The sequence below is a fragment of the Haliotis asinina genome, chromosome 4, assembly GCF_037392515.1.
Source record: "Haliotis asinina isolate JCU_RB_2024 chromosome 4, JCU_Hal_asi_v2, whole genome shotgun sequence".
Classification (NCBI taxonomy): Eukaryota; Metazoa; Mollusca; class Gastropoda; order Lepetellida; family Haliotidae; genus Haliotis; species Haliotis asinina.
The window spans coordinates 5,249,260-5,255,259 of record NC_090283.1 but is presented as its reverse complement, the minus strand read 5'-3'; positions in this window follow the sequence as shown (position 1 = coordinate 5,255,259).

Genomic DNA, 6,000 nt, shown 5'->3' with positions numbered 1-6,000 from the left:
AGCAAGCCTGACCACCCGATCCTATTAGTCGCCTCTTACGACAAACGTAGTCGCCTTTTATGGCACGCACATGTTGTTGTTGGGGTGGTTGCATATTCTACCCCGGACCTTTCACTGGTCGATAAGCATAAGAAAAGTACCCTGTAAACATTTCATCATAAATATTGATCACAGTATTTTGTATCACAGTGGTATCATTAGCGCGTATATTATGAGAACAGAAACGCAACTGAAAAAACATGTAACGCATGATCACATTAAACAATAAATACATTAGTAATGAACAGGTCTCCTTTCCAATAATTTCGCTCAGAAAACGGCTGTAGAAGAGTTGGTGGCACAATCCAACCTATCTTGCTCTATGGCTCCGAACTTTAGGGGACAATGTTTCGTAATAACTTTTAAACAGTCCACTTTAAGTTTTGCAAATTTGTCCCAGGAGTTAGTTACCGATTTTCTAATAAAGCCATTTCACCAGAATGTGGAACATATCCACTTGATGTCAGTTATATAGCAAACGTTATATCAGACTGGCTAGGACAGCTCACTCACAGCCGGCCACGAGATATTCTAAACGTTGCTACAAGCTACAATGTGATGTAAAATCTACATGATAATGGAGATACTACATGGACATCTTCAGTTAGAACACGGTTTTACATATGCATGGATCCACAAAACAGTTGGAGAGTTGGTCAAAAAACGCTGTAGAGATACATGTTACAAAGAATGATTATCCGATATCGCAAGTTCCATGTATTTGCATGCATATTCATTACTTAAACATGGCATTGTCCGTGAAACATATTATCCTCTATGTAGTTCCGTAGATCTCATACAAACTTTGGGTATGGCGTTAGTAAACTAAATGTTCAAATCTGCAGAAGACCCCAAAACGACCACTCCAGTTCTGATAACAGGCCTAGAACTTAGAATGGATTGTCTGGTCAAGAATGGATTATTTGCAGACCCCCGTCACATGACTGGAACCTTGCGGAGTGTCGCCGTAAACACCACACCCACACCAGGTGACTGACATACAGGCAACGCAGTTCAAGGGAGGTAAATCGTGTAAGCTCACCGCTTAGTAGACTGATGAGGAGTCCTAAAATCTCAGTTACCGAGTCCCAAACATACCTTCAGACCGCGCTGCGCTTGTAAGATGTTGGCAAGTCACCGGTTGCAGTTATTTGTGAGTTACTGAAAATGTTTTAGTTGACTGAAGGAAAGTGACTTCTAGATGAAAACGATTACCCTCATTTGACTGTACACCATGCGGGGTTTTCACAGTACAAATAACGCTCAGAATCTGAATATATACTGAGGGACAAAATGAGTGAGTGAGTTTAGTTTTACGCCGCACTCAGCAATATTCCAGCTATATGGCGGCGGTCTGTAATAATCGAGTCTGGACCAGACAATCCAGTGATCAACAACATGAGCATTGATCTGCGCAATTGGGAACCGATGACATGTGTCAACCAAGTCAGCGAGCCTGACCACTCGATCCCGTTAGTCGCCTCTTAAGACAAGCATAGTCACCTTTTATGGCAAGCATTGGTTGCTGAAGACCTATTCTACCCCGGGACCTTCACGGGTCGGACAAAATGAGGGATCACATGAAAGCACGAGTGTTCCCGTATTTTTATTTTGTATCGCATAGCTTGTGAAAAAACCCGGAAAACACTTGTGCTTTCATGTGAACAATTGTTTTTCCCCTCAGTAGACCGTGCTGGCTCCATTCTTTCGTCGTCATGTACACGTCATATGTTGTGATATATTCAAGCATCTAAAATCCCGATGATGGATACACCCCTGTGGAATGAACATGTCCTGATGTTTACGTTTGCCCACAATCAAAGACTGATGATGCACACTTTTCTTTAGATCACAGGTCACGTCTACAATACACTAGGATAGCACTACGATGCACATTAAAACAGAGGCACAATACATCCTATGATAGCATGGCAATATAAATACACACTCATGGGTAGCACTGCAATCCATATCTGAATGGTACTACGATACTGCCTCATCGATAGGACAGAGCACTGGAATGTGCTACTGCGTAGGACTTTCAAAGTCGATTATTTAATTGTGGCTAAATAATATTAATAAAAGAAATCTTTAATTAATTTCCGATTATAAACATATTTACTGACAAAGTAAAATGTTGCTGAAATATTACGAAAATATTCCAAATGAATAAATGTGTATCGAGAACACTATTCAGATTTTTGTTTTAAAGTTTGTTTTAGTTAAAGTTCTCATATAATGTTTCTTACATCGAAGTGAGAGTTTTCATTGAATGTTCTTCACAAGAAAGTGATACTATTGTGTTTACTATTCTTAACAATGAAGTAGCAGCTTTTAAATTCTCTTTCACAGCTAGGGTGCTACTATATACTTTTACCTAATTTTAGTGGCGTTTTAGATATTATTCTTCACAACGGGTTTTCATGCACCGTTCCTTACACAAAAGCGATAGTTTCTGTGGCAGAGTCACCTTTGCATATAGTTACTGTTGTAAATATAATAAACATGTGATTCTTTTAAAGTATCGTGTCATGGTATTATTTTGATGAGATATACTATCTCATTAAATAGCCTAAATCTACCTAAATTTATCAGTTATTTTACCTTCAACATTTTATATCCTAACCCTAGCTCTCTAAACACCAATCTAGTCTCAATGTTATGATCTATTTCAGTAATATTCATTTGCACTGCATGCTTTTCTCCTGTCAATCCCTCTTAAAACATGTCCTTTGCTCAGGCTAGTGTGTAAGTTCTATTGTTCTGTGTCCATCCAAGCGTGTAAGGTATCATGATATTTAAAGTTTAATTTGATCTAGTTTCATGTCAGTATCTTATGTGGTCAGCGTCAGACAGGTTGTGTTTTTTGGAATCGAGATCATGGTGATCTGGACTGTGTTTCATATATGAAGGTTAGTAATGCCTAGTCTTGTATATATTTCTTGTGGTTTGCTATGTGTGTTTAATAGTTGGTGGTTGCATTGGCTATTGTCTATAGTATTGTTACCATCTCAACATTCACTCTTCATTATGTGTAAATAGTTTAAATGATGGTAAGTCACAGTACAGTGAGTTGTGTAATTGCTATGTTACATAATTACCTATATTATAGCATCACATGTAGTTATTAGTTTCTATTTCACTTAAGTATAATCTCAGTAATCTTCTCATCTTCCTACTATGTTGAAACATAATTGCCGTTAGTAGCCTCGGCCTTACGATAAAATGAATGCTTGGATAGATGTATGTGCGTATGTGTGGTTAGATGTGGTTGTTTGTATTTTTGCCGTAGTTGCTATTTTAATACTTTGTTATACATATTACTATCTGCACATGGCATTTATTCATCCTACAGATAATGTGGGCAGGATGACGTAGGTGTGTCAAGTTGGCAAAGCACAGGTGTCACCAACCTAGTATATTTTCATTGTTTAAAGTACATTCTTTTTCGTATATTCTAATGTCTACAATAAGTGTAATGTTTACATTATCAGACTGGTGTGATGTAATTAATGTATTATGACGGTGCTAATCATATGAATATCAGAAGCTGTCATGGTAATGCATATATGTTTAGCAATATATGCGCATGTGTGTGTTTACATTTAGTATTTGTGAATATGTAGTAAGTATGTAGTAATGAGATTTGTTTTACCATATTTCAGGCTAAATCGTATTTATTGCATTTATGTAATAAAATATCCACCTCCTCACACCCCAGTGGTTTTGTGATTTTGTCTGCATCCTAACGCTACTACATCTTATATATGTACATGAAATATAGATACTATTCCTTTCATTAAGGTGATATTTTCATGTACCTTTACCCAGTGGTACTTTTCCGAGATTAGTCCTCACAAAGAAGTAATAGTTTTCATAAACTACACTTCACAACGAATTGATACCATGGAAACGTTTTAATACTTGTATAATATTTCTATGTTTGTGCAAAAAAATCTACTTTAAAAAGTGATGCTGTTGTGTGTGATGTGTGTAGTCAAAAACGGGTTGACGTTTCGTATTAATGGTCCCTATTGTCTGCGCTTGTCAATGGCGCCACGACAGTTCAGTGTATGGAAACCCGTTTGGGTCAGAATCGAGACGCGTACGACAAGTGCTGGTACGAGCTGTAGGAGATGACAGTGACCAAGTGGCAATATATAAAGGAATAATCGTTGTACTTTAACCAGTCAATAAAAACACAGGTTTGACTTCCTTCGTTACTTGTCAATGCCTCGCATGTGGGCCATACTGAACACACAATCGTGTTTGATTCAAGGGAATACAGAGGTATTGTGGGAATGCGCGACGTCATCTTTCCTGGGAAATTCGAGGACATTGTAGAAGTTACTACCATCCTGTGTCTCCATTCACGGACTGCGTTACAAGTAGGACCATATATGTATACCAGCAAGAAATTGCATGTTCTCTAATGACAATACGTGTTTGATGACACTTAAATAGAAATGTAAATGCCACTCTATGTTTATAGTTGAAATAGTTGTTTATATTTATTGGAGTAAAACATGATTTTAATTTGTGGCATACTCGGTATTTTTAAAACTGCTTGGTACATTAAACTGACTATAACTAAAAAGTGATTTTTCATGATAAATATACTCTTACTTTCATGTCTTCTCATATCAAATATATCAACACTGATTGTAAAAAGGGAAATATCGTCGACAAGGTTCGGGTATTTGTAACTTTATTAACTCGTGGTAATATAATTGATATCAAAATCGGTACTGAAACTGCTTGGTACATGCACAAGGGTCTAAAGTTGTGATTAAAATAATGACCGTGTGCCCTTTATACTGCCGATCAATCCCCCATATAATTACACCAGCTGTAAAATACCATCAAGCGTTCACTCACCACCCCACGTATAAATGTCGGTACAACTTATAGTGACTGCTCCTGTATTCCATGACCAACATTGTACACGACCACGTGGTCTAGGAGTGACTTTGGTATTGCAACCTCTACATTAACCCGAGTGACATGTGCGATACTCGCATGTTTCAGCAGTCATTGATCTAGCAACATCATCATTGATCTAGTACAATTACCTTGAGAGTAATCATATTTTGTGAGCTCATATGTACACAGTCTAAAGTTTCGTCTCTAAATATAAATATATTATCTTGATAGTAACAAACAAATCAATTTAAAATGTAAATAATCCCCAGGGAGACCAGAGAATCTACAACTGGGGGAAACTACATCTAGACTTGCTTCATTAAGAGTTTCAGCATTTCAGAGAGGGCTACTCAGTAGGGAAAATAATGAAGTTTGAGGACTGTGAGACAGACTAGATTGCAGGGAGGGCAAGGCAGTGGGAAAAATAATGTGGTTCGGGGACTGTGAGACAGACTACATTGCAAGGAGGGCAAGGCAGTAGGGAAAATAATGAAGTTCGAGGAGTGTGAGACAGACTACATTGCAGGGAGGGCAAGGCAGTGGGAAAAATAATGTGGTTCGGGGACTGTGAGACAGACTACATTGCAGGGAAGGCAAGGCAGGGAGGAAATAATGTGGTTGAGGGACTGTGAGACAGATTACATTGCAGGGAGGGCAAGGCAGTAGGGAAAATAATGAAGTTAGAGGAGTGTGAGACAGACTACATTGCAGGGAGGGCAAGGCAGGGAGGAAATAATGTGGTTCGGGGACTGTGAGACAGACTACATTGCAGGGAGGTCAAGGCAGTAGGGAAAATAATGAAGTTAGAGGAGTGTGAGACAGACTACATTGCAAGGAGGGCAAGGCAGTGGGAAAAATAATGTGGTTGAGGGACTGTGAGATAGACTACATTGCAGGGAGGGCAAGGCAGTAGGGAAAATAATGTGGTTCAGGGACTGTGAGACAGACTACATTGCAGGGAGGGCAAGGCAGTGGGAAAATAATGTGGTTGAGGGACTGTGAGACAGACTACATTGCAGGGAGGGCAAGGCAGTGGGA